This window comes from Somniosus microcephalus, chromosome 4 (genome assembly GCF_052327205.1).
Source record: "Somniosus microcephalus isolate GS21.2 chromosome 4, FLI_Smic_1.0, whole genome shotgun sequence".
NCBI classification, from domain to species: domain Eukaryota; kingdom Metazoa; phylum Chordata; class Chondrichthyes; order Squaliformes; family Somniosidae; genus Somniosus; species Somniosus microcephalus.
This window is the reverse complement of record NC_140990.1, coordinates 146,790,918-146,815,909: the sequence shown is the minus strand read 5'-3', so window position 1 is coordinate 146,815,909 and position 24,992 is coordinate 146,790,918.

Genomic DNA, 24,992 nt, shown 5'->3' with positions numbered 1-24,992 from the left:
CAGTACACGGGGATTCCAGCCCTGGTACTGTACATGGAGATTCTAACCCTTGGACTGTACTTGGGAATTCCGAACCTGGGATTGTAGATGGGGATTCCAAATTTGGGACTGTACATGGAGATTCTAACTCTGGGACTGTACATGCGGATACGAAGCTTGGGACTGTACTTGCAGATTCCAACCCTGGGACTGTAGATGGGGATTCCAACCCTAGGACTGCACATGATGATTCTAACCCTGGGACTGTACGTAGGGATTCCAGCCCTGGGACTGCACAAGAGTATTCCATCCCTGGGTCTTTACATGGGGATTCCAACCTTGGGACAGTACATGGGGATTCCATCGCTGGGACTGTACTTGAGGATTCCGACCCCGGGACTGTGGATGGGGATTCCTAACTGGGGACTGTACATGGATATTCTGACATTCGGACTGTACATTGTAATGGCTGCAGCGGCACTTCCCTCTGCTCGCCGCCTGAGGGTGGTTTTTGAGGCCTCGGTGCGCTGCTGCCGTGCCTTTTGGGGCCCCTCTCCTCACCTGTTTCTCGAGTAATTGGTCTCATCAGAGTAATCAGGCTAGTTAATAAAGTTGTTCGGTTTTGTCCCTCTTTTAAATGGACCAAGTAAATTTCACAAATAAACTGTAATTAAACCTCTAAAACTTTAAATAAACCTTAGCAAATCAAATTAAAATTTGGTTGTCCAGTCCAATTATGCACTCCAGTCCCCGCGGCGCCCACCGGTCACGGAGGTGCTCGAGCGCGCCGGCGGACACCGCGTGCTCCATCTCCAGGGCCACCCGGGCGCGAACATGGCCGCTGAAGAGAGCGAGGCAATCTGGCTGGACGACCCCCTCGACCGCCCGCTGCCTGGACCAATTGATGGCTTTTTTAGCCAGGCCCAGGAGCAGACCCACGAGGAGGTCCTCCAACCTGCCCGCTCCCCTCCGCACCGGGTGACCGTAGACCAAGAGCGTGGGACTGAAGTGCAACCAAAAATCGAGGAGCAGCCCCTTCAAATCATGGAAGAGGGGCTGCAACATCTCACATTCAACATATGTGAAAAACGGACTCCTCCAGACCGCAGAACAAACAGACGGTCTGGGAGTCCGTGAACCTACTTAATAATATATTGCACGGGACAGCTCCGTGCAACACCCTCCAGGCCAAGTCCCCAATAGAGCAAGGGAGGACTCCCGCATAGAGAGCCCTCCATTGGGGCTTCTTCTGTATCTTGGCAACAAACACAGGGGGAGGGATCAGACTGACCAACCGGTACCACAACATGGCGGCCACCAGTTGGTTTATGACCAGCGCTCGACCCCTGGAGGACAACGCTCGGAGCAGTCCTGTCCAGCGTCCTAAGCGAGTGGTGACTTTGGCCTCCAACTCATGCCAGTTCGCCGGCCAGGCGTCCTCGGCAGGGCTGAGGTAGACTCCCAAGTAGAGGAGGTGCGTGGTGCTCCAGGCGAAGGGCCTGAACTCCTCTGGCAGGGAGTCCACCTGCCACTGACCCACCAGGAGTCCGGAACATTTCTCCCAGTTGATCTTGGCGGAGGATGCGTCTGAGTAAATCTGCTGGCATTCCCGCATCCTCCGCAAGTCAGCGGGATCGGTGACCGTGAGGAGCACGTCATTGGCGTAAGCCGAGAGGACTACCTCCACGCCCGTCCCTTGCAGAGCCAGTCCCATCAACCACTTCCGCAAGAGGTGCAGGAAAGGCTCTACGCAAATGGCGTATAACTGACCGGACATGGGACATCCCTGACGCACCCCCCTCCCAAAGCGAAGGGGCGCCGTCAAGGACCCGTTAACTTTAATCAGACACTCTGCGGCAGCGTACAGAAGTCGGATCCGGGCGACAAAATGCGTCCCGAACCCGAATGCGCGCAGAGTCCCGAAGAGATACTCGTGATCCACCCTGTCGAACGCCTTCTCCTGATCCAGGGAAAGGAAGGCGACCAACAGACCAGCCCTCTGGGAATGGTGGACCAGGTCCCGGACCAGATGGATGTTATTGTGGATAGACCGGCCTGAGACTCACCAGGTCTTCACGATGTAGTAAAAGGCTTCACCTAGGCAGCTCCAGCTGACCCAGGCCAGGCAATGGAAGGGGCGCTTATTAAGTGGTGTGTGTGGCCTAGTAATCTACAAGAGCCCCACACTCACACACACAGACACCCCTTGATGAACCGGCCGGTCTTCTTTCCTCCCCCCACCTACAATACAAAGTCTTTTGGGGAATGCACCAAATGACACCCACCTGCAGATGTTCAATAAAAAGAAGTTGTTCCTACCCTCCTTCCAAGTAGTGGGTGTTGAGTGCTGCTCCTCTCCCCCTCTCCTGGAATGGAGGCCAATTTGGGGAGGCAGTGCTGGAAAGGCCTCTCCTCCTGTAGATGTTGGCCTCCTTTTTCCCTCCCCTCTTCTCTCTCCAGGCACCTCAGTTGATGATGTTGCTGGCTGAAGGTAGTGGTGGCCTGGGGTCTCTCCTTCTCCTCCACTCCCTGGTCAAGGCGACCACCACTTTCCACTCTGCTGCAGCTCAACCAGCACCACAGAGAGCAAGGCAGAGAATGAGTAAAGTTGTGTGTTTGTCCTTGTCTTGTTTCTCTGTGCCTCTGGCCTCACCTGTGTCTTGTTAATGTATTTGTCTCCTGTCTCATTTGATTAATTATGTCACGTAACCACTCTGGCCTGTATTTAAGCTTCCTGTTTCCTGTCCTCTTTGCTCAGTCCTGGGTTTGCCTGCCTGCAGGTAGCAGCTCTCTCGAGTCTCTCTGTGTTTGCGAGGTTCAAGGAATCGCCTTTCGAGTGTTACTATGTCTCTGTGTTTTTGAGTCTCAAGTGAATCTCCTTTCGAGTGTTCCCCTGTTTCTATGTTCTCGAGTCTCAAGGAAGCTTCTTTCGAGTTCTACCCGGTCTCGAGTCCTTGGATAGGTTTCCTGCGCTTGGGTCCACTACCGAAAACCCTAGCAAAAACGGCCCCGTGAATGCACGGCCCCATGACATACATGGAGACTGTACATGCGGATTTCAAGCCTGGGACTGTTCATGGGGATTCTAACCCTGGGACTGCACATGAAGATTCTAACCCTGGGACTGTACATACGGATTCCAACCCTGGGAAAGTACATGGGGATTCCAGCCCTGGGACTGTACATGGGGATTCCTGCCCTGGGATTCAACATGGGGATTCCAATCCTGGGACTGTACATGGGGATGCTAACCCTCGGACTGTACATGGGGATTCTAACCCTGGGACTGTACATACGGATTCCAACCTTGGGACTGAACATGGGGATTCCAACACTGGGACTGTACATGGGGATTCCAGTCCTGGGACTGTACTTGGGGATTCTAACCCTGGGACTCTAGGTGGAGCTTCTAACCCTGGGACTGTATATGGGGATCCAAACCCTGGGAAAGCAGATGGGGATTCCAGCCCTGGTACTTTACATGGGGTTCCAACCCTGGGACTGTAGATGGGGATTCCAACCCTTCGACTGTACATGGAGATTCTAACCCTGGGACTGTACATGGGGATTCCAGCCCTGAGACTGTATTTGGGATTCCAACCCTGGGACTCGACATGGGGATTCCAACCTTGGGACAGTACATGGGGATTTCAGCAATGGGACTGTAAATGGGGATACACGCCCTGAGACTGTATTTGTGGATTCCAGCCCTAGGACTGTACTTGGGGATTCCAACCCTGGGACTGTACCTGGGGATTCTAAACCTGAGACTGTCCATCGGGATTCCAGACTTGCGATGGTACATGGGGATTCCATCCCTGGGACTGTACTTGGGGGTTCCAACCCTGGGACTGTACATGGGGATTCAAGCCCTGTGAATGTACATAGGGATTTCAACCCTGGGACTGTGCATAGGGATTCCAACCCTGGGACTGTCCATGGGGATTCTAACCCTGGGACTGTACGTGTGGATTCCAAACCAGGGACTGTATATGGGGATTCAAACCCTGGGACTGTATGTGGGAATTCGCAGCCTGGGACTGTACATGGATATACCAATCCTGGGACTGCACATCGGGATTATAACCCTGGGAATGTACATGGGGATTCTAACCCTGGGACTGTACATAGTGACTGCAACCTTGGGACTGTACATGGGGATCCCAGCCCTGGAACTGTATTTGGGGATTCCAACCCTGGGACTCTAGGTGGAGATTCTAACCCTGGGACTGTACATGGGGATTCCAACCCTGGGACTGTACATGGGGATTCCAGTCCTGGGACTGTACTTGTGGATTCTAACCCTGGGACTCTAGGTGGAGATTCTAACCCTGGGACTGTACATGGGGATCCCAACCCTGGGATTGTAGATGGGGATTCCAGCCCTGGGACTGCAGATGGGAATTCTAACCCTGGGTCTGTACATGGGGATCCTAACCCTGGGACTGCACATGGTGATCCTAACCCTGGGACTGTACACGGAGATCCCAAACCTGAGAAGGTACATGGGGATTACAATCTTGGGACTGTACATGGAGATTCTAATTGTGGGACTGTACATGGGGATTCTAACGCTGGGACTGTACAGTGGGATTCTAACCCTGGTTTTGTACATTGGGATTGCAACCCTGGGACTGTATATGGGCTTCCAACCATGGGACTGTACATGGGGATTCCAATCTTGGGACTGTACATGGGCATTCCAGCCCTGAGACTGTATTTGGGGATTCCAACCCTGGAACTGTGCACTGGGATTCTTGTCCTGGGAATGCACTTGGGGATTCCAACCCTGGAACTGTAGATGGAGATTCTAACCCTGGGATTGTACATACAGATTCCAACCCTGGGACAGTACATGGGGATTCCATCCCTGGGACTGTACATGGAGATTCTAATCCTGGGACTGTACCTGGGGATTCCGAACCTGGGATTGTAGATGGGGATTCCAAACTTGGGACTGTACATGGAGATTCTAACCTTGGGACTGTACTTGGGAATTCTAAGCCTGGGACTGTACATGGGGATTCCAACCCTGGGATTGTACATGGGGATTCCAACACTGGGACTGTACATGGGGATTTCAATCCTGGGAGTGTACTTGGAGATTCTAAACATGGAATGTACATGGAGATTCTAACCCTGAGACTGTACATGGAATTCCAACCTTGGGACTGTACATGGGTTTTCCAACGCTGGGACTGTACATGGGGACAGTGCATTGGGATTCCAATCTTGGGACTGTACATGCGGATTACAGCCCTGAGACTGTACTTGGGGATTCCAACCCTGCGACTGTACATGGGGATTCCAACCTTGGGACAGTACATGGGGATTCCAGCCCTGGGACTTTACATGGGGATTCCAACCCTGGGACTATACATGGGGATTCCAACCCTGGGACAGTACCTGGTGATTCCATCCCTGGGACTGTACTTGGGGATTCCGAACCTGGGATTGTAGATGAGGATTCCAAACTTGGGACTGTACATGAGGATTCTAACCCTGGGACTGCACATGAAGATTCTAACCCTGGGACTGTACATATGGATTCCAACCCTGGGACAGTACATGGGGATTCCAGCCCGGGACTGCATATGGGGATTATAAACATGGGACTGTACCTGGTGATTCCGAACTTGGGATTGTAGATGGGGTTTCCAACACTGGGACTGTACATGGGGATTCCAACCCTAGGGCTGTGCATGTGGATTCCAATCTTGGGACTGTACTTGGGGATTCCAACCCTGGTATTGTACATGGGTATTCCAACCCTGGTATTGTACATGGGTATTCCAACCCTGGGACTGTACATGGGGATTCCAATCTTGGGACTGTACATGGGTATTCCAACCCTGGGACTGTACATGGGGATTCCAAGCCTGGCAATGTACATGGGCATAACAGCCCTGGGACTCTACATGGGGATTCCAACCCTGGGACTGTACATGGGGAATATAACCCTGGGACTGCACATTGGGATTCTAACCCTGGGACTGTTCATGGGCATTCCTATCTTGGGACTGTACCTGGGGATTCCAACCCTGGGACTGTGTTTGGTGATTCTAGCCCTAGGACTGTACATGGGGATTCAATCCCTGGGACTGTACATGGGGATTCAAACCCTTGGACTGTACATGGGGATTCCAACCCTGGTACTGTACATGGGGATTCTAACCCTGGGACTGTACTTGGGGATTCAAACCCTTGGACTGTACATGGGGATTCCAACCCTGGTACTGTACATGGGGATTCCAGCCCTGGGACTGTACATGGGGATTCCAGCCCTGGGACTGTACATGGGGATTCCAGCCCTGGGACTGTACATGGGGATTCCAATCCTGGGACTGTACATGGGGATTCTAACCCTGGGACTGTACTTGGGCATTCCCATCCTGGGACTATAGATGGAGATTCTAACCCTGGACTGTACATGGGGACCCCAACCCTGGGACTGTAAATGGTGATTCCAGCCCTGGGACTGTAGATGGGGATTCTAACCCTGGGACTGTACATGGGGATTCCAAACCTGCGAGTGTACATGGGGATTCTAGCCCTAGGACTGTACATGAGGATTCCAACCTTGGGACAGTACATGGGGATTCTAACCCTGGGACTGTACTTGGGGATACCAACCCTGGACTGTAGATTGGGCTTCTAAACCTGGGACTGTACATGGGGATTCTAACCCTGGAACTGTACATGGGGGTTCCAAGCCTGGGACTGTACATGGGGATTCAAACCTTGCGACTGTACATGTGGATTCAAACCCTGGGACTGTACATGGGAATTCCAAACCTGGGACTGTACATGGGGATTCTAACCCTGGGACTGTACATGGAGATTCCAAACCTAGGACTGTACATTGGGATTCCAACCCTGGGACTGTAGATGGGGATTCCAGCCCTGGGAATCTACATGGGGATTCCAAACGAGGGACTGTACATGGGGTTTCTAACCCTGGGACTGTACATGGCGTTTCTAACCCCGGGATGTACGTAACGATTCCAACCTTGGGACTGTACATGGGGATTCTAACCCTGGGACTGTACAAAGTGATTCTAACCATGAGACTGTACAAGGGTATTGTAACCCTGTGACTGTACATGGGGATTCCAACCTTGGGACTGTACATGGGGATTCCAGCCCTGGGACTGTACTTGGGGATTCCAACCCTGGGACTGCAGATGGAGATTCTAACCCTGGGGCTGTACATGGGGATCCCAAACCTCTGACTGTAGATGGGGATTCCAGCCCTGCGAATGTACATGGTGTTTACAACCCTGGGACTCTGCATAGGGATTCCAACCCTGGGACTGTACATGAGGATTCCAAACCAGGGACAGTATATGGGGATTCAAACCCTGGGACTGTATGTAGGAATTCCCAGCCTGGGACTGTACATGGATATTCCAGCCCTGGGACAGTAAATGGGGATTCGAATCCTGTGAATGTACATGGGGATTCCAACCCTGGGACTGTACATGGGGATTTCAGTCCTGGGACTGTACATGGGGATTCCAGTCCTGGGACTGTACTTGGGGATTCTAACCCTGGGACTGTAGGTGGAGATTCTAACCCTGGGACTGTATATGGGGATCCCAACCCTGGGAAGGTAGATGGGGATTCCAGCCCTGGGACTGTATATGGGGATTCCAACCCTGGCACTGTAGATGGGGATTCCAACCCTGGGACTGTACATGGGGATTCTAACCCTGGGGCTGTACATGGGGATTCCAACCCTGGGACTGTAGATGGAGATTCTAACCCTGGGACTGTACATGGGGATTCCCACCCTGGGACTGTACATGTGGATTCTAACCCTGGGACTGTACATGGGGATTCCCACCCTGGGACTGTACATGTGGATTCCAACCCTGGGACTGTACATGGGGATCCTAACCCTGGGACTGTAGATGGGGATTCCAACCCTGGGACTGTACATGGAGATCCCAACACTGGGACTGTAGATGGGGATTCCAGCCCTGGGACTGTTAATGGGAATCTTACACTGGAGTGGTACATGGGGATTCCAACCCGGGGACTGTACATGGTGATTCTAACGCTGGGACTGTACATGGAGATCCCAAACCTGAGAAGGTACATGGAGATTACAATCTTAGGACTGTACATGGAGATACTTACTGTGGGACTGTACATGGGGGTTCCAACCCTGGACTGTACATTGGGATTCTAAACCTGGGACTGTACATGGGGATTCTAACGCTGGGACTGTACATGGGGATTCTAACCCTGGGATTGTACATGGGGGGTATCAACCCTGGGACTGTACATGGGGTTTCCAACCCTGGGACTCTACATGGGGATTCTAACCCTGGGACTCTACATGGGGATTCCAATCCTGGGACTGTACATGCAGATTCTAACCCTGGGAATGTACATATAGATTCTAACCCTGAGATTGTACATGGGATTCCCAAACTTGGGACTGTACATGGGGATTCCAACCCTGGGACTGTACATGGATTTTCCAACACTGGGAATGTACATGGGGATTCCAACCCTGGGACTGTGCATAGGGATTCCAATCTTGGGACTGTGCAAGAGGATTCCAAACCTGAGACTGTAGATGGGGATTCCAACCCTGCCACTCCAAATGGAGATCCTAACGCAGGGACTGTACATGGGGATTCTAACCCTGGGACTGTAGATGGGGATTCCAACCCTGCGACTGTTAATGGGGATTCTAACACTGGAGCTGTACATGGGGATTCCAACTCTGGGAATGTACATGGGGCTTCTAACCCTGGGACTGTACATGGAAATCCAACCATGGGAATGTACATGGAGATCCCAAACCTGAGAAGGTACATGGGGATTACAATCTTAGGACTGAACATGGAGATTCTGACTGTGGGACTGTACAGGGGGATTCCAATCCTGGACTGTACATTGGGATTGTAAACCTGGGACTGTACATGGGGATTCTAAAGCTGGGACTCTACAGGGGGATTCTAACCCTTGGATTGTACATGGGGATTCCAACCCTGGGACTGTACATGGGGATTCCAACACTGGGACCGTACATGGGATTCCAACCTTCGGACTGTACATGGGGATTCCAACCCTAGGACTGTACATGGGTTTTCCAACACTGGGATTATACATGGGGATTCCAACCCTGGGACTGTGCATGGGGATTCCAATCTTGGGACTCTAAATGGGGATTCTAACTCTGGGACTGTACATGGGGATTCTAACCCTGGGACTGTTCATGGGGATTACAACACTGGGACTGTACACGGGGATTCCAACACTGGGACTGTACATGGGGATTCCAACCCTGGACTGTACATGGGGATTTCAATCCGGGGACTGTACATGAAGATTCTAAACATAGAATGTACATGGAGATTCTAACCCTGAGATTGTACATGGGATTCCAACCCTGGGAGAGTTCATGGGTTTTCCAACACTGGGACTGTACATGGAGATTCTAACCCTGAGACTGTACATGTGATTACAACCTTGGGACTGTACATGGGGATTTCAACCCTGGGACTGTACACGGTGATACCAACGCTGGAACTGTAGATGGGGATTACAGCCCTGGGACTGGAGATGGGGATTCAAACCCTGGGACTGTAGATGGGGATTCCAACCCTGCGACTCTACATGGAGATTCTAACCCTGGGACTGTGTATGGGGATCCCAACCCTGGGACTGCAGATGGGGATTCCAGCCCTGGGACTGTACATGGTGATTCCAACCCTGGGATTATACATGGGCATTCCAGCACTAGGACTCTACATGGGGATTGCAAACCTGGGACTGTACATTGGGATTCTAACCCTGGGACTGTACATGGGGATTCTAACCCTGGGACTGTACATGGTGATTCCAGTCCTGGGACTATACTTTGGGATTCCAACCCTGGGACTGTACCTAGGGATTCTAGCCCTGGGACTGTACAAGGGTATTCTAACCCTGGGACTGCACATGGGGATTCCAGCACTGGGACTCTACATGGGGATTCCAATCCTGGGACTGTACATGGGGATTCTAACACTGGGACTCTACATGGGGGTTCCAATCCTGGGACTGTACATGGGGATTCTAACACTGGGACTGTACATGGGGATTCCAATCCTGGGACTGTACATGGGGATTCCAACACTGGGACTCTACATGAGGATTCCAACCCTGGTACTGTATATGGGGATTCTAACCCTGAGACTGTACTTGTGGATTCCAACACTGGGAACGTACATGGGGATTCTAACCCTGGGACTGTACAGGGGGATTCCAACCCTGGGACAGTACTTGGGGATTCCAACACTGGGACTGTACATGGGGATTCTAACACTGGGACTGTACATGGGGATTCCAACCCTGGGAATGTACATGGGTTTTCAAACACTGGGACTGTACATGGGGATTCCGACCCTGGGACTGTGCATGGGGATCCAAACTTGGGACTGTACATGGAGATTCTAACCCAGACACTGTACATGGGATTCCAACCTTGGGACTGTCCATGGGCATTCCAACCCTGGGGCTGCACATGGGTTTTCCAACACTGGGACTGTACATGGGGATCCCAATGCTGGGACTGTAGATGGGGATTCCAGCCCTGGGACTGTACATGTGGATACCAACCCTGGGACTGTAGATGGGAATTCCAGAAATGCGACTCTACATGGAGATTCCAAACCTGGGACTGTACATGGGGATTCCAACCCTGGGACTGTAAATGGGGATTCTAGCACTGGAGCTGTACATGGGGGATTCCAACCCTGAGATTGTACATGGGGATTCTAACCCTGGGACTGCACATGTAGATCACAAACCTGAGAAGGTACATGGGGATTACCATTTTAGGACTGTACATGGAGATTCTAACGCTGGGACTGTACAGGGGGATTCTAACGCTGGGATTGTACATGGGGATTGCAACCCAGGGATTGTACATGGCTATTCCAGCCATGGGACTGTACATGGGGATTCTAACACTGTGACTGTACTTGGGGATTCCAAACCTGGGACTGTACAGGGGGATTCCAACCCTGGGACTGTACAGGGGGATTCCAAACCTGGGACTGTACAGGGGGATTCTAACCCTGAGACTGTACCTGGGGATTCCAGTCCTGAGACTGTACCTGGGGATTCCAGCCCTGAGACTGTACCTGGGGATTCCAACCTTGGGGCAGTACACGGGGATTCCAGCCCTGGGACTTTACATGGGGATTCCAACCATGGGACTGTAAATGGGGATTCCAGCCCTGAGACTGTCGTTGGGGATTCCAGCCCTGAGACTGTACATGGAGATTCTAACCCTTGGACTGTACATGCGGATACGAAGCTTGGGACTGTACTTGCAGATACCAACCCTGGGACTGTAGATGGGGATTCCCACCTTGGGTCTGTACATTGGGATTCCAGCCCTGGGACTGCACATGGGGATTCTAACCCTGGGACTGTACGTAGGGATTCCAGCCCTGGGACTGCACAAGAGTATTCTAACCCTGGGTCTGTACATGGGGATTCCAACCTTGGGACAGTACGTGGGGATTCCAGCCCTGGGACTGCACATGGGGATTCTGACCCTGCGTCTTTACAAGGGGATTCCAACCTTGGGACAGTACATGGGGATTCCAGCCCTGAGACTATAGTTGGGGATTCCAGCTCTGGGACTTTAAATGGCTATTCCAACCCTGGGAATGTTCTTGTGGATTCTAGCCCCAGGTTTGTAATTGGGGATTCCAACCCGGGACTGTATATGAGGATTCCAACCCAGGGACTGCACATGATGATTCTAACCCTGGGACTGTACGTAGGGATTCCAGCCCTGGGACTGCACAAGATTATTCTAACCCTGGGTCTGTACATGGGGATTCCAACCTTGGGACAGTACATGGGGATTCCATCCCTGGGACTGCACATGGAGATTCTAACCCTGGGACTGTACTTGAGGATTCCGACCCTGGGACTGTGGATGGGGATTCCAAACTGGGGACTGTACATGGATATTCTGACATTCGGACTGTACATTGTAACGGCTGCAGCGGCACTTCCCTCTGCTCGCCGCCTGAGGGTGGTTTTTGAGGCCTCGGTGCGCTGCTGCCGTGCCTTTTGGGGCCCCTCTCCTCACCTGTTTCTCGAGTAATTGGTCTCATCAGAGTAATCAGGCTAGTTAATAAAGTTGTTCAGTTTTGTCCCTCTTTTAAATGGACCAAGTAAATTTCACAAATAAACTGTAATTAAACCTCTAAAACTTTAAATAAACCTTAGCAAATCAAATTAAAATTTGGTTGTCCAGTCCAATTATGCACTCCAGTCCCCGCGGCGCCCACCGGTCACGGAGGTGCTCGAGCGCGCCGGCGGACACCGCGTGCTCCATCTCCAGGGCCACCCGGGCGCGAACATGGCCGCTGAAGAGAGCGAGGCAATCTGGCTGGACGACCCCCTCGACCGCCCGCTGCCTGGACCAATTGATGGCTTTTTTAGCCAGGCCCAGGAGCAGACCCACGAGGAGGTCCTCCAACCTGCCCGCTCCCCTCCGCACCGGGTGACCGTAGATCAAGAGCGTGGGACTGAAGTGCAACCAAAAATCGAGAAGCAGCCCCTTCAAATCATGGAAGAGGGGCTGCAACATCTCACATTCAACATATGTGAAAAACGGACTCCTCCAGACCGCAGAACAAACAGACGGTCTGGGAGTCCGTGAACCTACTTAACAATATATTGCACGGGACAGCTCCGTGCAACACCCTCCAGGCCAAGTCCCCAATAGAGCAAGGGAGGACTCCCGCATAGAGAGCCCTCCATTGGGGCTTCTTCTGTATCTTGGCAACAAACGTAGGGGGAGGGATCAGAGTGACCAACCGGTACCACAACATGGCGGCCACCAGTTGGTTTATGACCAGCGCTCGACCCCTGGAGGACAACACTCGGAGCAGTCCTGTCCAGCGTCCTAAGCGAGTGGTGACTTTGGCCTCCAACTCATGCCAGTTCGCCGGCCAGGCGTTCTCGGCAGGGCTGAGGTAGACTCCCAAGTAGAGGAGTTGCGTGGTGCTCCAGGCGAAGGGCCTGAACTCCTCCGGCAGGGAGTCCACCTGCCACTGACCCACCAGGAGTCCGGAACATTTCTCCCAGTTGATCTTGGCGGAGGATGCGTCCGAGTAAATCTGCTGGCATTCCCGCATCCTCCGCAAGTCAGCGGGATCGGTGACCGTGAGGAGCACGTCATCGGCGTAAGCCGAGAGGACTACCTCCACGCCCGTCCCTTGCAGAGCCAGTCCCATCAACCACTTCCGCAAGAGGTGCAGGAAAGGCTCTACGCAAATGGCGTATAACTGACCGGACATGGGACATCCCTGACGCACCCCCCTCCCAAAGCGAAGGGGCGCCGTCAAGGACCCGTTAACTTTAATCAGACACTCTGCGGCAGCGTACAGAAGTCGGATCCGGGCGACAAAATGCGTCCCGAACCCGAATGCGCGCAGAGTCCCGAAGAGATACTCGTGATCCACCCTGTCGAACGCCTTCTCCTGATCCAGGGAAAGGAAGGCGACCAACAGACCAGCCCTCTGGGAATGGTGGACCAGGTCCCGGACCAGATGGATGTTATTGTGGATAGACCGGCCTGAGACTCACCAGGTCTTCACGATGTAGTAAAAGGCTTCACCTAGGCAGCTCCAGCTGACCCAGGCCAGGCAATGGAAGGGGCGCTTATTAAGTGGTGTGTGTGGCCTAGTAATCTACAAGAGCCCCACACTCACACACACAGACACCCCTTGATGAACCGGCCGGTCTTCTTTCCTCCCCCCACCTACAATACAAAGTCTTTTGGGGAATGCACCAAATGACACCCACCTGCAGATGTTCAATAAAAAGAAGTTGTTCCTACCCTCCTTCCAAGTAGTGGGTGTTGAGTGCTGCTGCTCCTCTCCCCCTCTCCTGGAATGGAGGCCAATTTGGGGAGGCAGTGCTGGAAAGGCCTCTCCTCCTGTAGCTGTTGGCCTCCTTTTTCCCTCCCCTCTTCTCTCTCCAGGCACCTCAGTTGATGATGTTGCTGGCTGAAGGTAGTGGTGGCCTGGGGTCTCTCCTACTCCTCCACTCCCTGGTCAAGGCGACCACCACTTTCCACTCTGCTGCAGCTCAACCAGCACCACAGAGAGCAAGGCAGAGAATGAGTAAAGTTGTGTGTTTGTCCTTGTCTTGTTTCTCTGTGCCTCTGGCCTCACCTGTGTCTTGTTAATGTATTTGTCTCCTGTCTCATTTGATTAATTATGTCACGTAACCACTCTGGCCTGTATTTAAGCTTCCTGTTTCCTGTCCTCTTTGCTCAGTCCTGGGTTTGCCTGCCTGCAGGTAGCAGCTCTCTCGAGTCTCTCTGTGTTTGCGAGGTTCAAGGAATCGCCTTTCGAGTGTTACTATGTCTCTGTGTTTTTGAGTCTCAAGTGAATCTCCTTTCGAGTGTTCCCCTGTTTCTATGTTCTCGAGTCTCAAGGAAGCATCTTTCGAGTTCTACCCAGTCTCGAGTCCTTAGATAGGTTTCCTGTGCTTGGGTCCACTACCGAAAACCCTAGCAAAAATGGCCCCGCGACATACATGGAGATTCTAACCCTGGGACTGTACATATGGATTCCAACCCTGGGACTGTACATGGGGATTCCAGCCCTGGGACTGCACATGGGCATTATAAACCTGGGACTGTACATAGGGATTCCAAACTTGTGACTGTACATGGTAATTCCATCCCTGGGACTGTACATGGAGATTCTAACCCTGGGACTGTACTTGGGGATTCCAACCTTGGGGCAGTACACGGGGATTCCAGCCCTGGGACTTTACATGGGGATTCCAACCATGGGACTGTAAATGGGGATTCCAGCCCTGAGACTGTAGTTGGGGATTCCAGCCCTGGGACTGTACATGTAGATTCTAACCCTTGGACTGTACTTGGGAATTCCGAACCTGGGATTGTAGATGGGGAGTCCAAATTTGGGACTGTACATGGAGATTCTAATCCTGGGACTGTACATGCGGATACGAAGCTTGGGACTGTACTTGCAGATTCCAACCCTGGGACTGTAGATGGGGATTCCCACCTTGGGTCTGTACATTGGGATTCCAGCCCTGGGAATGTACTTGGGGATTCCAACCCTGGGACTGCACATGGGGATTCTAACCCTGGGACTGTACGTAGGGATTCCAGCCCTGGGACTGCACAAGAGTATTCGAACCCTGGGTCTGTACATGGGGATTCCAACCTTGGGACAGTACATGGGGATTCCAGCCCTGAGACTATAGTTGGGGATTCCAGCTCTGGGACTTTAAATGGCTATTCCAACCCTGGGAATGTTCTTGTGGATTCTAGCCCCAGGTTTGTAATTGGGGATTCCAACCCGGGACTGTATATGAGGATTCCAACCCAGGGACTGTACATGGGGATTCCATCCCTGGGACTGCACATGGAGATTCTAACCCTGGGACTGTACGTAGGGATTCCAACCCTGGGACTGCACATGGGGATTCTAACCCTGGGACTGTACATAGGGATTCCAGCCCTGGGACTGCACAAGAGTATTCTAACCCTGGGTCTGTACATGGGGATTCCAACCTTGGGACAGTACATGGGGATTCCAGCCCTGAGACTATAGTTGGGGATTCCAGCCCTGGGACTTTAAATGGCTATTCCAACCCTGGGAATGTACTTGTGGATTCTAGCCCCAGGTTTGTAATTGGGGATTCCAACCCGGGACTGTATATGAGGATTCCAGCCCTGAGACTGTACATGTGGATTGCAGCCCTGGGACTGCACAAGAGTATTCTAACCCTGGGTCTGTACATGGGGATTCCAACCATGGGACTGTAAATGGGGATTCCAGCCCTGAGACTGTAGTTGGGAATTCCAGCCCTGGGACTGTACATGGAGATTCTAACCCATGGACTGTACTTGGGAATTCCGAACCTGGGATTGTAGATGGGGATTCCAAATTTAGGACTGTACATGGAGATTCTAACCCTGGGACTGCACATGCGGTTACGAAGCTTGGGACTGTACTTGCAGATTCCAACCCTGGGACTGTAGATGGGGATTCCAACCCTGGGACTGCACATGATGATTCTAACCCTGGGACTGTACGTAGGGATTCCAGCCCTGGGACTGCACAAGATTATTCTAACCCTGGGTCTGTACATGGGGATTCCAACCTTGGGACAGTACATGGGGATTCCATCCCTGGGACTGCACATGGAGATTCTAACCCTGGGACTGTACTTGAGGATTCCGACCCTGGGACTGTGGATGGGGATTCCAAACTGGGGACTGTACATGGATATTCTGACATTCGGACTGTACATTGTAATGGCTGCAGCGGCACTTCCCTCTGCTCGCCGCCTGAGGGTGGTTTTTGAGGCCTCGGTGCGCTGCTGCCGTGCCTTTTGGGGCCCCTCTCCTCACCTGTTTCTCGAGTAATTGGTCTCATCAGAGTAATCAGGCTAGTTAATAAAGTTGTTCGGTTTTGTCCCTCTTTTAAATGGACCAAGTAAATTTCACAAATAAACTGTAATTAAACCTCTAAAACTTTAAATAAACCTTAGCAAATCAAATTAAAATTTGGTTGTCCAGTCCAATTATGCACTCCAGTCCCCGCGGCGCCCACCGGTCACGGAAGTGCTCGAGCGCGCCGGCGGACACCGCGTGCTCCATCTCCAGGGCCACCCGGGCGCGAACATGGCCGCTGAAGAGAGCGAGGCAATCTGGCTGGACGACCCCCTCGACCGCCCGCTGCCTGGACCAATTGATGGCTTTTTTAGCCAGGCCCAGGAGCAGACCCACGAGGAGGTCCTCCAACCTGCCCGCTCCCCTCCGCACCGGGTGACCGTAGATCAAGAGCGTGGGACTGAAGTGCAACCAAAAATCGAGAAGCAGCCCCTTCAAATCATGGAAGAGGGGCTGCAACATCTCACATTCAACATATGTGAAAAACGGACTCCTCCAGACCGCAGAACAAACAGACGGTCTGGGAGTCCGTGAACCTACTTAACAATATATTGCACGGGACAGCTCCGTGCAACACCCTCCAGGCCAAGTCCCCAATAGAGCAAGGGAGGACTCCCGCATAGAGAGCCCTCCATTGGGGCTTCTTCTGTATCTTGGCAACAAACGCAGGGGGAGGGATCAGAGTGACCAACCGGTACCACAACATGGCGGCCACCAGTTGGTTTATGACCAGCGCTCGACCCCTGGAGGACAACACTCGGAGCAGTCCTGTCCAGCGTCCTAAGCGAGTGGTGACTTTGGCCTCCAACTCATGCCAGTTCGCCGGCCAGGCGTTCTCGGCAGGGCTGAGGTAGACTCCCAAGTAGAGGAGTTGCGTGGTGCTCCAGGCGAAGGGCCTGAACTCCTCCGGCAGGGAGTCCACCTGCCACTGACCCACCAGGAGTCCGGAACATTTCTCCCAGTTGATCTTGGCGGAGGATGCGTCCGAGTAAATCTGCTGGCATTCCCGCATCCTCCGCAAGTCAGCGGGATCGGTGACCGTGAGGAGCACGTCATCGGCGTAAGCCGAGAGGACTACCTCCATGCCCGTCCCTTGCAGAGCCAGTCCCATCAACCACTTCCGCAAGAGGTGCAGGAAAGGCTCTACGCAAATGGCGTATAACTGACCGGACATGGGACATCCCTGACGCACCCCCCTCCCAAAGCGAAGGGGCGCCGTCAAGGACCCGTTAACTTTAATCAGACACTCTGCGGCAGCGTACAGAAGTCGGATCCGGGCGACAAAATGCGTCCCGAACCCGAATGCGCGCAGAGTCCCGAAGAGATACTCGTGATCCACCCTGTCGAACGCCTTCTCCTGATCCAGGGAAAGGAAGGCGACCAACAGACCAGCCCTCTGGGAATGGAGGACCAGGTCCCGGACCAGATGGATGTTATTGTGGATAGACCGGCCTGAGACTCACCAGGTCTTCACGATGTAGTAAAAGGCTTCACCTAGGCAGCTCCAGCTGACCCAGGCCAGGCAATGGAAGGGGCGCTTATTAAGTGGTGTGTGTGGCCTAGTAATCTACAAGAGCCCCACACTCACACACACACAGACACCCCTTGATGAACCGGCCGGTCTTCTTTCCTCCCCCCACCTACAATACAAAGTCTTTTGGGGAATGCACCAAATGACACCCACCTGCAGATGTTCAATAAAATGAAGTTGTTCCTACCCTCCTTCCAAGTAGTGGGTGTTGAGTGCTGCTGCTCCTCTCCCCCTCTCCTGGAATGGAGGCCAATTTGGGGAGGCAGTGCTGGAAAGGCCTCTCCTCCTGTAGATGTTGGCCTCCTTTTTCCCTCCCCTCTTCTCTCTCCAGGCACCTCAGTTGATGATGTTGCTGGCTGAAGGTAGTGGTGGCCTGGGGTCTCTCCTTCTCCTCCACTCCCTGGTCAAGGCGACCACCACTTTCCACTCTGCTGCAGCTCAACCAGCACCACAGAGAGCAAGGCAGAGAATGAGTAAAGTTGTGTGTTTGTCCTTGTCTTGTTTCTCTGTGCCTCTGGCCTCACCTGTGTCTTGTTAATGTATTTGTCTCCTGTCTCATTTGATTAATTATGTCACGTAACCACTCTGGCCTGTATTTAAGCTTCCTGTTTCCTGTCCTCTTTGCTCAGTCCTGGGTTTGCCTGCCTGCAGGTAGCAGCTCTCTCGAGTCTCTCTGTGTTTGCGAGGTTCAAGGAATCGCCTTTCGAGTGTTACTATGTCTCTGTGTTTTTGAGTCTCAAGTGAATCTCCTTTCGAGTGTTCCCCTGTTTCTATGTTCTCGAGTCTCAAGGAAGCATCTTTCGAGTTCTACCCGGTCTCGAGTCCTTGGATAGGTTTCCTGCGCTTGGGTCCACTACCGAAAACCCTAGCAAAAATGGCCCCGTGAATGCACGGCCCCGTGACATACATGGAGATTCTAACCCTGGGACTGTACATGCGGATTTCAAGCCTGGGACTGTTCATGGGGATTCTAACCCTGGGACTGCACGTGAAGATTCTAACCCTGGGACTGTACATACGGATTCCAACCCTGGGAAAGTACATGGGGATTCCAGCCCTGGGACTGCACATGGGCATTATAAACCTGGGACTGTACATAGGGATTCCAAACTTGCGACTGTACATGGTAATTCCATCCCTGGGACTGTACATGGAGATTCTAACCATGGGACTGTACTTGGGGATTCCGAACCTGAGATTGTAGATGGGGATTCCAAACTTCGGACTGTACATGGAGATTCTAACCTTGGGACTGTACATGGGGATTCCAACCCTGGGACTGTAGATGGAGTTTCTAGCCCAGGGACTGTGTATGGGGATCCCAACTCTGGGACTGCAGATGGGGATCCCAATCCTGCGACTGTACATGGCGATTCTAACCCTGCGACTGTACATGGGGATTCTAAACCTGGGACAGTACATGGTGATCCCAACCTTGCGGCTTTATATGGGGATTCCAAACCTGGAACTGTACACGGGGATTCCAGTCCTGGGACTGCACTTGGGGATTCCAACCCTGGGACTGTAGCTGGGGATTCCAACCCTGGCACTGTAAATTAGGATTCTAAAACTGGAGCTGTACATGGGGATTCCAACCCTGGGACTGTACATGGGGACTCTAACCCTGGGACTATACATGGAGATCCTAGCCCTGGGACTGTACATGGAGATCCCAAACCTGAGAAGGTACATGGGTATTCCAACCCTGGACTGTACATTGGGATTCTAAATCTGGGATTGTACATGGGGCTTCTAAAGCTGGGACTATACAGGGGGGTTCTACCACTGGGATTGTACCTCGGGATTCCAACCCTGGAACTCTACATGGGGGTTCCAACCATGGGGCTGTATTTGGGGATTCCAAGCCTGGGACTGTACATGGGGGATTCTAACCCTGGGACTGCACCTGGGGATTCTAACCCTGTGACTGTACATAGGGATTCCAACCCTGGGACAGTACATGGGGATTCCAGCCCTGGGACTGCACATGGGGATTCTAACCCTGGGTCTGTACATGGGGATTCCAACCTTGGGACAGTACATGGGGAGTCCAGCCCTGAGACTGTAGTTGGGGATTCCAGCCCTGGGACTGTAAATGGCTATTCCAACCCTGGGACTGTAGTTGGGGATTCCAGCCCTGGGACTGTACCTGGGGATTCTAAACCTGGGACTGTACATGGGGATTTCAAACTTGCGACTGTACATGGGGATTCCATCCCTGGGACTGTACATGTAGATTCTAACCCTGGGACTGTATTTGGGGATTTTGACCCTGGGACTGTAGATGGGGATTCCAAACTTGGGACTGCACATGGAGATTCTAACATTGGGACTGTACATGGGGATTCCAAGCCTGGGACTGTTCATGTGGATTCTAACCCTGGGACTGCACATGAAGATTCTAAACATGGGACTGCACATACGGATTCCAACTCTGGGACCGTACATGCGGATTCCAGCCCTGGGACTGCACATGGGGATTCTAAACCTGGGACTGCACATAGGGATTCCAACCCTGGGGCTGTACTTGGGGATTCCAACCCTGAGACTGTAGATGGAGATTCTAACCCTGGGACTGTACATGGGGATCCCAACCCTGGGACTGTAGATGGGGATTCCAGCCCTGGGACTGTACATGGGGATTCCAACCCTGGGACTGTAGCTGGGGATTCCAACCCTGTGACTTTACATGGAGATTCGAAACCTGGGACTGTACATGGGGATTCCAACCCTGGGACTGTACATGGGGATTTTAACACTGGAGCTGTACATGGGGACTCCAACCCTGGGACTGTACATGGGGATTCTAACCCTGGGACTGTACATGGAGATCCCAAAACTGAGAAGGTACATGGGGATTACAATCTTGGGACTGTACATGGAGATTCTAACCATGGGACTGTTAATGGGGATTCCAACCCTGGACTGTACATTGGGATTCTATCCCTGCGACTGTACATGGGGATTCTAACACGGGGACTGTACAGGGGGATTCTAAACCTGGGATTGTACATGGGGATTCCAACCCTGGGACTGTGCATCGGGTTTCCTACCCTGGGACTGTACATGGGGATTCTAAACCTGGGACTGCACTTGGGGATTCCAAACCTGAGACTGTACATGGGGATTCTAACCCTGGGACTGTACAGGGGGATTCCAACCCTGGGACTGTACATGGGGTTTGTAACCTTGGACTGTACATGGGGATTCCAACCCTGGAACTGTACATGGGGATTCCAACACTGGGACCGTACATGGGGATTCCAACCCTGGGACTGTACATGGATATTCCAAACTTGAGACCGTACATGGGGATTCCAATCCTGGGACTGTACATTGAGATTCTAACCCTGGGAATGTACATGGAGATTCTAACCCTGGGACTGTACATGGGTTTTTCAACACTGGGACTGTACCTGGGGATTCCAACCCTGGGACTGTACATAGTGATTCCAACCTTAAGACTGTACATGAAGATTCCAACCCTGGGACTGTACAAGGGTATTCTAACCCTGGGACTGCACATGGGGATCCCAAACCTAGGATTGTAGATGGGGATTCCAGCCCTGGGAATGTACATGGGGATTCGAATCCTGGGACTGTACATGGGGATTCCAACCCTGCGACTGGACATGGAGATTCTAACCCTGGGACTGCACATGGGGAGTCCAACCCTGGGACTGTACATGGGGAGTCTAAACCTGGGACTGTACATGGGTTTTCCAACCCTGGGCCTGTACATGGGGATTCTAACCCTGAAACTGTACTTGGGGATGCCAACCCTGGGACTGTACTTGGGGCTTCCTACCCTGGGACTGTGCTTGGGGATTCTAACCCTGGGACTGTACATTGGGATTCTATCCCTGCGACTGTACATGGGGATTCTAACACTGGGACTGTACAGGGGGATTCTAAACCTGGGATTGTACATGGGGATTCCAACCCTGGGACTGTACATCGGGTTTCCTAACCTGGGACTGTGCATGGGGATTCTAAACCTGGGACTGCACTTGGGGATTCCAAACCTGAGACTGTACAAGGGGATTCTAACCCTGGGACTGTACAGGGGGATTCCAACCCTGGGACTGTACATGGGGTTTGTAACCTTGGACTGTACATGGGGATTCCAACCCTGGAACTGTACATGGATATTCCAAACTTGAGACCGTACATGGGGATTCCAATCCTGGGACTGTACATTGAGATTCTAACCCTGGGAATGTACATGGAGATTCTAACCCTTAGACTGTACATGGGATTCCAACCTTGGGACGGTACATGGGGATTCCAACCCTGGGACTGTACATATGTTTTTCAACACTGGGACTGTACCTGGGGATTCCAACCCTGGGACTGTACATTGAGATTCTAACCCTGGGAATGTACATGGAGATTCTAACCCTGAGACTGTACAAGGGTATTCTAACCCTGGGACTGCACATGGGGATCCCAAACCTGGGATTGTAGATGGGGATTCCAGCCCTGGGAATGTACATGGGGATTCGAATCCTGGGGCTGTACATGGGGATTCCAACCCTGCGACTGGACATGGAGATTCTAAACCTGGGACTGCACATGGGGACTCCAACCCTGGGACTGTACATGGGGAGTCTAAACCTGGAACTGTACATGGGATTTCCAACCCTGGTCCTGTACATGGGGATTCTAACCCTGAAACTGTACTTGGGGTTTCCAACCCTGAAACTGTACTTGGGGATTCTAACCCTGGGACTGTACATGGGGTTTCCAACCCTGGACTATACATGGGGATTCCAACATTGGGACTGTACATGGGGATTCCAAACTTGGGACCGTACATGGGGATTCCAATCCTGGGACTGTACATGGAGATTCCAACCCTGGGACTGTACATGGGGATTCCAAACTAGAGACTGTACATGGGGATTCCAGCCCTGGGACTGTACTTGGGGATTCCAACCCATTTGACTGTACATCGGGATTCCAACCTTGGGACAGTTCAAAGGGATTCCAGCCCTGAGACTCTACATGTGTATTCCAACACTGGGACTTTACATGCGGATTCCAACCATGGGACTGTAAATGGGGATTCCAGTCCTGAGACTGTAGTTGGGGATTCCAGCCCTGGGATTGTAAATGGCTAATCCAACCCTGGGACTGTTCTTGGGGATTCTAGCCCTAAGACTGTACATGGGGATTCCATCCCTGGGACTGTACATGGGGATTCCAAACCTGGGACTGTACATGGGGATTCCAACCCTGGGACTGAACTTGGCGATTCCAACCCTGGGACTCTACATGGGGATTCCGACCATGCGACTGTATTTGGGGATTCCAAGCCTGGGAATGTATATTGGGATTCTAACTTGGGACTGCACATGGGGATTCTAACCCTGGGACTGTACATGGGGATTCCAGCCCTGGGACTGCACATGGGGATTCCAACCTTGGGACAGTATATGGGGATTCCAGCCCTGAGACTCTATATGTGTATTCCAACCTGGGGACTTTACATGGGGATTCCAACCCTGGGACTGTACTTGGGGATTCTAACCCAGGGAGTGTACCCGGGGTTTCTATACCTGGGACTGTATATGGGGATTCTAAACTTGCGACTGTACATGGGGATTCCAACCCTGGGACTGTACCTGGGGATTCTAAACCTGGGGCTGTACATGGGGATTCCAAACGTGCGACTGTACATGGGGATTCTAACCTTGGGACTGTACATGCAGATTGTAACCGTGTGACTGTAAATGGATATTCTAACCCTGGGACTGTACATGGAGATTCTAACCCTGGGACTGTACATGCGGATTCGAAGCTTGGGACTATACATGGAGATTCCAACCCTGGGATTGTACATGGGGATTCCCACCTTGGGACTGTACATGGGGATTCCAGCCCTGGGACTGTACTTGGGGATTCCAACCCTGGAACTGTACATGGGAGATTCCAAGCCTAGAACTAAACATGGGGATTCCAACCCTGGGACTGTACATGGGGATTCCAACCCTGGGACTGTACATGTGGATTCCAGCCCTGGGACTGTACATGGGGATTCCAACCATGCGACTGTACTTGGCGATTCCAAGCCTGGGAATGTATATTGGGATTCTAACCCTGGGACTGCACATGGGGATTCTAACCCTGGGACTGTACATAGGGATTCCAACCCTGGGACAGTACATGGCAATTCGAGCCCTGGGACTGCACATGGGGATTCTAACCCTGGGACTGTACATGGGGATTCCAAACCTGGGACTGCACATGGGGATTCCAACCCTGGGACTGCACATGGGGATTCCAAACCTGGGACTGTGCATGGGGATTCCAACCCTTGGACTGCACATGGGGATTCCAACCCTGGTTTGTACATTGGGATTCTAATCATGGGATTATACATGCGGATTGTAACCCTGGGTCTGTTCGTGGGGATTCGAACCATGGGATTGTACATGGGGTTTCCAACCGTGTGACTGAACATGGAGATTCCAACCCTGGGAATGTACATGGAGATTCTAACGCTCAGACACTACATGGGGATTCCAACTCTGGGATTGTACATGGGGATTCCAATCCTGGGAATGTACATGGGGATTCTGACAGTGGGACTGTACATGGGGATTCTAACCCTGGGACTGTAGCTGGGTATTCCAACCTTGGGACTGTACATGGGGATTCTAACCCTGAGACTGTACATGGAGATTCCAAATCTGGGGATGTATATGGGGATTCTTACCCTGGGACTGTACATGGGGATTGCAACCCTGGGACTGTACATGCAGATTCCAACCCTGGGAAAGTACATGGGGATTCCAACCCTGGCAATCTACATGGGGATTCCAACCCTGTGACTGTACATGTGGTTTCTTACCCTGTGACTGTACATGTGGTTTCTTACCCTGGGACTGTACATGGGGATTCTAACCCTGGGACTGTACATGGGGATTCCAGCCATGGGACTGTACATGGGGATTCCAGCCCTGGGACTGTACATTGGGATTCTAACCCTGCGACTGCACATGGGGATTC